Source organism: Motacilla alba, chromosome 25 (genome assembly GCF_015832195.1).
Source record: "Motacilla alba alba isolate MOTALB_02 chromosome 25, Motacilla_alba_V1.0_pri, whole genome shotgun sequence".
Classification (NCBI taxonomy): domain Eukaryota; kingdom Metazoa; phylum Chordata; class Aves; order Passeriformes; family Motacillidae; genus Motacilla; species Motacilla alba.
Window position 1 is genome coordinate 1124318 of NC_052040.1, and position 9301 is coordinate 1133618.

Consider the following 9301-nt stretch of genomic DNA (forward strand, 5'->3'; position numbering starts at 1 on the left):
AGTGCTGTCCCCACGCTGCTCCTCTGCAAACCCCTGGACACGGACAGCCCCATGCTGCTGCCCTTCCCCGGCAACCCCCAGGGGCAGGGGCATCCCAGCCCCACACGGGCAGCTAGCACAGCCCCGAGCTGGTCACTGGCTCTGGCAGAGGCGCTTGGCACCTGGCCGAGGCAGGAGGGCTCAGCTCAAACCAGATGAGCCAGGAGGACAGGCTGTGCTCCACGGCTCTGGAACAGGCACGGAGCTGTGCTTCAGCCCTCCAATGTGGATTTCCCCAGGTTCCACCAATGTGGATTTCTCCAGGTCCCACTAATGTGGATTTCTCCAGGATCCACTAACGTGGATTTCTCCAGGTTCCACCAATGTGGATTTCTCCAGGATCCACCAATGTGGATTTCTCCAGGTTCCACTAATATGGATAAATCCATATTAGTGGAACCAATGTGGATTTCTCCAGGACCCACTAATATGGATTTCTCCAGGTTCCACTAAGGTGGATTTCTCCAGGTTCCACTAATGTGGATTTCTCCAGGTTCCACCAACGTGGACTTCCCCAGGTTCCACTAATGTGGATTTCTCCAGGTTCCACTAATATGGATTTCCCCAGGATCCACCAATGTGGATTTCTCCAGGTTCCACCAACGTGTACTTCCCCAGGTTCCACTAATATGGATTTCTCCAGGACCCACCAACGTGGATTTCTCCAGGTTCTGTGGGCATTGAGGGGGTGCAGAACACTGCAGTGAGGGACGAGGCACCGGGGACAGGAGCTGGGGCTTGAGGAGAGGCCCTCAGCAGAGGCTGCATCTGCCTCACATGACTCAGAAGGCAGAAAAGCAGCCGCATCCCTGGAATTTCAACGCACTTCCGGCTCTTTAGCCTCCAAAACCAGCCCAGTTTTGGGCCTGAGATTGATACAGTTTCGTGATGCAAACAGCGTGAGGGCAGTGGTGAAGCTGGGTTTGGAAGGACAAGAGGAGCTGCAGCTCCAGGGACCCCCCCCTCCCTGAAGGAAGGGGATGAGCCATGGGGTCAGGCAGTGTCCCTGGGAGCTGCTTTGCTGATGGTTTTTCGGGTCTTTTAGGCTCTTTGCAAGGACCCTGGGGTTCACTTCCTAGGGTGCATGGCTTTTGGCACCTGCTTTTGCAGCTCAACCCAGGGCTGAGCCACCCCGGTCTCCCAGAACCTTCCAAGTTCTCTCCCCAGTCAGCATAGTCCCCTCAATCCTGCTCCCAGCACAGGGCCATTTCTCCTTCCCAGGGCAGACACATCCCATCCCCAAGAGGGGCTTTTCCCCTTTTAACCACCCATTCTTCTGGCCAAGGGCCCATCCTTAGCCCCACACCCCCATCTGCCTCACTACCAGGAGGAGATCCCAGCCTCAACATTTTTTTCCAGAAAGCAGAAAATGTCTGGGTTGGATGCACACAGCAATCCTGATCCTGGGTGACACACCCGAGTGTGAAGAGGCAGGTGGTGGTACAGGCAGGAGTGGGACATGGAGAAGGGTGGATGGCTTTAAACTGAAAAAAAAAAAGGTTTACAGGAGATGTTGGGAAGAAATTATTCCCTGTGAGTGTGGTGAGGCATCAGCACAGGCTACCCAGAGGAGCTGTGGCTGCCCCTGGATTCTAGAAAGTGTTCAAGGCCAGGTTGGAGAGGGCTTGGAGCAACCTGGGATAGCAGAAGGTGTCCCTGCCCGTGGCAGGGGGTGGGATGAGATGAGCTTTAAGGTCCCTTTAAATCCAAACAAGCCTGTGATTCCGTGATCACCCTGACCCGTCACATCACACCCAGCATCACGCTGACCTCGAGGCCCAGCTGCAAAGGGCCTCCAGTTCCCCCCACCCAACAATCTGTGCACATAGGGGGCTTGGGGTGTGTGCACAGAGGAGCTTTAATTAGCTAATAATCTTTAATGGGGTTTAATTGCCTTGTTATAAAAGGTAATTACAGCAATACATCAATTAGAGCTGTAAAATTAATAGATTTACCAGTTGTATTTATCGAGGAGCTGCGCCTGGCAGCGTGCAGCAGCCGGTTCTGCTCTGATATCCAACGGGGGGAAGGAGAGCAGCCACCAAGCCTCTCTGCCGTGGGTCCTGCCCCTCCACCCAGGACCATCTGAGGACCACCAGCACCAGCAAACTGCCCCCACGGCCAGCAGGCAGGCAGAGCAGACGGACAGACAGAGCAGACGGGAAGATGAGGCGCTGTAGGTGCAGGCTCAGAGCGTCCCTTGGGGACGACTGGAACGAGTCACCTCTGCTCTGCTGGAGGCCCTGAGGTGGGAACAGCTGAGATGGGAACAGCTCTGTCTGCCCACAGCAGTGGCTGTGCAGACCCCCGTGTCCCCCCTCATCCCCACGCTTCACTTTCAGGAGAAATCCCCATGACCCTGCGCCTGGATCTCTCTTCAGGAGACAGCAGGGACCCATGGGTGCCAGGATGGAAGCCCACCCACCCTGCCAGGCAGAGGGGAGTGCACTCTGGGCTGTGCAGCTTGCTCCCAGCTTCTCCCAGATCCTCCCAAACCCCGAGCACGGGCGCTGTGGCCAGACTGCCGAGTGGCGAGGGGTGACCCAATGGAAAATGCATCTCATGGCTTCCCATGAGCCCTCCCAAGGGGAGGGCTTTAAAGGAAAAGCTGTTTTCGTGCTCTGCTTTGTGGCTTCCTTATTCACTTCATGGGTTAAGCACGTGGGGGATCAGGGATGAGGTGCTGAGCCCTCCCACCCCCTTCCCAGCTTTGCTGATCCTTCTCTCAAGCAGGATTTTCCATAAAGTCAGTAGACCACACAAAACATCTGCTCAAAATAGCCCCTTTCACCAAAAGTAGTGGTTCTGACTAGAAGATCCCAAACAAGCCAGTTTCCAGCTCCCCACAGCCCCCAGCCCCAGTTTCCAGCTGCCCAGAGCCCCCAGCCCCAGTTTCCAGCTCCCCAAAGCCCCCAGCCCCAGTTTCCAGCACCCCAAAGCCCCCAGCCCCAGTTTCCTGCTCCCCACAGCCCCCAGCCTCAGTTTCCAGCTCCCCAAAGCCCCCAGCCCCAGTTTCCTGCTCCCCACAGCCCCCAGCCTCAGTTTCCTGCTCCCCACAGCCCCCAGCCCCCGTTTCCTGCTCCCCACAGCCCCCAGCCCCAGTTTCCAGCACCCCAAAGCCCCCAGCCCCAGTTTCCTGCTCCCCACAGCCCCCAGCCTCAGTTTCCAGCTCCCCAAAGCCCCCAGCCCCAGTTTCCAGCTCCCCAAAGCCCCCAGCCCCAGTTTCCAGCTCCCCACAGCCCCCAGCCCCAGTTTCCTGCTCCCCAAAGCCCCCAGCCTCAGTTTCCAGCACCCCAAAGCCCCCAGCTCCAGTTTTCTGCTCCCCACAGCCCCCAGCCTCAGTTTCCAGCTCCCCACAGCCCCCAGCCCCAGTTTCCAGCTCCCCACAGCCCCCAGCCCCAGTTTCCTGCTCCCCACAGCCCCCAGCCTCAGTTTCCTGCTCCCCACAGCCCCCAGCCCCCGTTTCCAGCTCCCCACAGCCCCCAGCCCCAGTTTCCAGCTCCCCAAAGCCCGCAGCCTCAGTTTCCAGCTCCCCACAGCCCCCAGCCCCCGTTTCCTGCTCCCCACAGCCCCCAGCCTCAGTTTCCAGCTCCCCAAAGCCCCCAGCCCCAGTTTCCTGCTCCCCAAAGCCCCCAGCCCCAGTTTCCTGCTCCCCAAAGCCCCCAGCCTCAGTTTCCAGCTCCCCAAAGCCCCCAGCCCTGTGGGGTTGGGGTCACCCTCACGTTCTCATGCCCGGCTTTCCCAAAGCAGCGAGCTCGGTGCCTGCAGGAAAAGCCAAAAGACAATGGGCTGGCACGAGAGCAGGCCAGCGTGGGGCAGGGGGATGGAGGCTCACACACGTACACACACCAGCCTGGGCTGTGCCCCCTGAAATGCCAGTTTGGAACAGCCCCCAGACCTGCAGCGACGGGCGGGATCTTGGCTCGCCCCCCTCAATCCTTCCACCCCAATCAGCCTGTGATTCTGAGAAGAGACCACATCCATGCATTGTGGTGTGGCTGGTTGGCTTCACCGCCTGTGGTGACCCGAAAAGCCGAATTAAAAAAGGGGAAAATTGCGCTCAAAACAGCACGGAACCCGAGTGCTGGGAGAGCCCCTCGGATTAAAGGAGAAAACGAAACCAGGCTCAGTGGTAGAAGCTAGAGGAGGAGGTTGCACAAAGCTGGAGTCAGCGTGGTGCACAGGGGGTGTGGGACTCGCTCTCACCCCTGCACAGGCAGAACAGCCCTGAGCCTGGGAGGTGAAGCCTTTTCCCAAAGCAGGGTGAGCAAACCTGCCCCGTGGAGAAAATGTTGGCTCTGAGGAAGGGCCTGGAACCCCAAGATGTGCCCAGGGAGACGCCGAGTTGTGGTTTGCAGGGGGGGCTGACGGCACGGCACAAAGCCAGAGCAGCTCGGTGGCCGAGGCTGAGCTGTGCACCCCCGGGGCCAGCGGGAGCAGCAGCAGCAGGATTTTGTTCACGGGGCTTGGACCTACAAGGCGGCAGAGGCTGGAGGTGAGCAGATTAACATCAAAGGAAAAAAACCCTGAGCAAAAAGTGCCTGGTCGCAGTTCGTCCCAGGCAGGAGAGGCCCCGGTGGCCAAGCAGGCTCCCAGCCCCACCGTGAATCACGCTGCTGACGTGGGCTGTTTGTTTGCCCGTTGCCAAGGGCCCCGTGGCTGTGGGCTGGGATCTGCGAGCCCTGTGGTTCAGCCACTCTTCCGAGAGGGTTTGGGATGGGGGAAGCCCGGGGGATCCCTGCTGTGGTTTGAGGGCAGAGCTGAGACCACAGGGTGGGGTTGGACTGGGCAGGATGGAGCTTGTGGTACCAGGGAAGGGGGCTGTGCTGGCTGGAGACCCCAGCTGCTGCAGAGGGCAGTAGGATGGAGGCTGTGGGGGCCAGTGGCAGCAGAAGCAGAGGGTGCTGTGGCACACGCCAGCCCCAAGAACCACTGCACAAGGAGGGCTGGAGGGCAGATCCCTCTGGGAATGACTCATGGACAATCAGAAAACGCCCTTGGCTCCAACGACAGAGACAGAGAGCACCAAACTGCCCTCCTGTTTCATGCTGGAGGTGAGTTTCTCTTTCCACTGCCTCCACTTCTACCTTCTGCCCTTCTCTGCGCAAAGCCTGGCCCCACTCACCGGGTGCTCAGATCTGCCTGGTCTGCAGTGCCCAGCCCAAGTGCTAAAAAATCCCCTCCGCCCTCCAGCGAGCTGTGGGGTCTTCAGAGCTCATCTGTCAACGATGCAGAGGTCCATGCCTCCATTTGCCAGCCTGGGCTCAGCACATTCTGCCATTTTCCCATTCCTCCATGACTCTGGTAACCCCTGAGGCGGTCTCTTCAAGCCTGTAGGATCTCAGAATCACTGATTGGGGTAGAAGGGGCTTTAAAGCCCATCTCCTTCCACCCTTGTGTCATGGGTGACACCTTCCACTGGAGCAGGTTGCTCCAAGCCCTGTCCAGCCCTGAGCACTTCCAGGGATGGGAGAGCCAACAGCTTTCTCTGGGCACCCTGTGCAGGTGCCTCAGCACTCTCACAGGGAAGAATTTCTTCCCGGTATCTAAACTAAACCTACTCTTTTAAAGTTTAAATCTGTTGCCATTTGTCCTCTTTCCACGCTCCCTGCTCCCACTGCTGTCCGTTTCCCTCTTGTGCTTCCAGCTCTCCCCCCAGCCACGCCTCTTGTCTTCCTTTCCCAATTTCTTACTCGTGTGGATTCTTGCACTCTATGGGAAGAGTCCTTAAAGACCTGCTAACTCTCCTCTGGGCAGTTCCTTAGGGGTCCCACTGAGCAGTTTGCTTCCCTAAAATTCAGGGTCCTGTCCTAACTTGAATCTTTGCCTGTCCCGCATCCCCCAGGGCTGTGAGCTCCACTGGTGTGTGGTCGCTGCAGTCCGGGCTGCCTCCAGTCTGGATGTTGCTGATGAGCTCGCTCGTGCGGGTGACCAGCAGGTCCCGTGGTGTTTCTCTCCTCTCTGTAGGACTTCCATGAACGGCCCCTTGCAAAGCCTGCTCTCTCCTGAGGGTGCTGGAAATCACCACGATGCGAATAAAGCAACGTATCATTAATGATAATTCAGCATCACCCGCGCTGCAGGCTCTGCACCATCCTCTAAAAGGAGGAGGGTGGTGAGGCCCTGGTGAGGTGCCCAGGGAAGCTGTGGCTGCCCCATCCCTGGAATTGTTCAGGGCCAGGATGGGGTTTGGAGTAACCTGGGGTAGTGGGAGGTGTCCCTGCCCATGGCAGCATGGGGGAAGGAGATGGGCTTCAAAATCTCTTCCAGCCCCAGCCCCTCTGTGCTTCTGTAACCCCCAGGGTCTGACCAGCTCTGTGACACACAGCTGGGCCCATCCCATTCCCCTGCCCTGGGCAGTGAGAGGCCAGCCCAGGCACAGTCCCCATGGGCACAGGACAGCAGCAAAGCCTCTGTCACCGGCGGGCTCGCACCCCCGGTCCCTGCCCGCACCCTCCAGCCGCCGAGGCGGTGCCAAGGTCGCTCCGTGGCCCGGCGAGCACAGCCCGAGCCCCGGCAGGGCGCAGGAGGGATCGGCAGCTCCATCTCGTGTCCGATCCCCGCAGTACAGAGCGGGGAGCCCAGCCCCGGCACAGCGCTGGCCCCGGCGGGTGGAACCCACGAAGAGGCCGGGACTGGCGACAGAGGCGTCACTCGGCTCTGCCAAGTCCCAGCCTGGACACTCGGAGCGGCGTGGCGATCGTCCGGCCGCCCTGAAAGCCCTCCGGCTCCCAGCGGCCCGGGGATGCCACCTCTTCGCTGTCCCGTGTCACCCCCTCGCTGTCCCGTGCCACCTCTTCGCTGTCCCGTGCCACCTCTTCGCTGTCCCGTGCCACCCCCTCGCCGTCCCGTGCCACCCCTCAGCTCAGCCCCCTGCCCGGGCCGCAGAGCACCGAAAGCACAAGCACGGATTCTTTTTACAGGCACGGGGCCAAGCTGGAGGGACTGCTTCTCATCAGGGAAGCCGAGCTGGGAGTAAATGCTCCCGAGCTCCCGTTCTCGGCTGGTGTCTCCCCAAGGGGATGAGGAGAGAAGCCGTCCCTCGCCGGGGTCTCCGCTGTCCCTGAGGCAGGGAACACCCCGTGTCGGGGGATGAACAACCGCGTCTTGACCTGCGCCTGCCTCAGCCACCCCTCGCCGAGCCGCTTCTCCCTCCAGGCTTTTTGCCAAGAGCAAAGAGAGGGGGGAAAAGGCTCCCGGCCAGCAGATAGTCCCGGTGAGCCGGCCAGGAGACCGACACGCTGCCAGCAGCATTGCCAGGTGGCAGCGGGAATCGGGAAGCAGCTGGCAGAGCTGTGGGACGGGGACAGGGATGGGCGCAGCGCCCCGAGAAGGAGCCCACCGAGCAGGACACACCGTCCGCGGGGACGCGGGATGCGACAGCTCCTGCATCCCGGATCCTCAGTTCTTCCTGCCTGCCGCTGCCCTTCCAGCCCGGCCGCACAGCCCGGGCATCTCCCCCGAGCCGGGAGCAGCGCTCTCGCTCCCGCCGGCGCCGGGATCCCGTTGCTCGCCCGGCAGAGCGCCAGGCGCTCCGGATGGCAGCGGGGGCAGGCGGAGCTGCAGGTGTCGGGCTGACGGCAGCACCTCCCGCTGCCCGGGGAGCTGGCGGGGCAGCGCCGGGGCTGCTCCGGTTTCCAGAAACAAGATCTCCAGGGAGGCTGCTGGCCCGGGTACCAACTGGCAGACGTGGCGAGCAGGGCGGTGGGGATGGCCCGGCAGCGAGGTGCTGCTCCGCTCACCACAGCCCTGCCAGTCACGGGACTGTCGCCTTTGGAGCATCCCAAAGGACCGGTGGGGATGGCCCGGCAGCGAGGCGCTGCCCCACTCACCACAGCTCTGCCAGTCACGGGATTGTCGCCTTTGGAGCATCCCAAAGGACCGGTGGGGATGGCCCGGCAGCGAGGTGCTGCTCCGCTCACCACAACCCTGCCAGTCACGGGACTGTCGCCTTTGGAGCATCCCAAAGGACCGGCGGGGACAGGAATGAATGCGAGGATTTTGGTGGTGCCCAGCACCCGCCTGCTGGTACTGGCTCTGCGGCTGCTCCAGGGAAGGGAACGGGCCGGGCACGGCCCAAGGTGCCCGCTGCATCCCCTGACAACGGGGTCAGGAGCGGGGCCCCATGCTCCTGGAAGGACGGGAGAGGCCTCAGACAGCTTGGGGTTGGTCTTTGCCCCAGTGCTGAATTCTTGCCGTGTGCAGGAAACTCCTCCCTGCGCTCACCCACCCTCTCCAGGGCAAACCCGAGGTGGAATTTGAGGCAGGAGCAGGGTAACACCTGGGGTCAGCATTGCTGCCCTGGCTGCTGCCCCCTCTCCGACCCCACAGCCTCCTTTGGCATGGCACGGGGGCAGGGTGACACTGTCCTGCGCCACCTCCCTGCCCCCAAGATGCTGAAACTAAGCGGCGGGAGGCTTCAGCCGCTGTGGGGTGCACTGGGGGTCTCCTGGACTTGCCAAAGCAGGGCCAACAGCTGCCCAGTGCTCCACAAAGGGGCCTGAGCCCAGGGCAGCGCTGGGTGGTCAGACATCCCAGCTGGGGCCTGTGGAATCCTCGGGAATTGCCTCCTCAGGAATTCCCTGCTGGCTGTGTACCAAACGCAGAGCCCCCGTGCCCCACGCGTGGCCGAGACTGGGGGAGCTTTTGGGGAGTAGGAGGTGTCCCCACAGCCCAGGCAGTCCCGGCGTTTTGGGAAGCACGCAAGCAGTCTGCAGCTCCCGCTCGGATTTACACACTGGGACGGCTCCTTGCTGCTTGCCCAGGATCCTCGGGCAGGCTCCGAAACGATCCCAAACCCCCCCCTTGCTTTGTTATTAAATCAAACCCATCTGGCCTCGACCACGGACGGTTGTTATTCGAGATCCCTCTCCTAGAGGAGCTGGGATTAGCTCCGGGCATGGGGGATTCTCCCTCCCTCCCTCTCTCCCACTGCTCCCAGCCCTCCTGCCTCTCTCTTTTGTGTTTCTTCACTTCTCGAGGAGCAGGGGGAGGCGCGGGGGCTTTTGTGCAGCGCGGAGCTGGCTGCCGGGGTGTCCCCGCAGTGCCACCGCGCTGCCGGGGGGTCCCATCTGGACATACCTGCGCCCCCCTACCCACATCTGGGCAGCCAGAACGCCTCGACCCCTGGGAGTGCCACAGCTGGCACGGGGAGGGGTGACAGTGACACCAGGCTTTGTCCCAACCACCTGCCAGCCCCGTTTTTGACCCCGGAACGCTGCCGGGAGCTGCTCTCCCCGGGGACACGCAGGGCTGAGCAGGG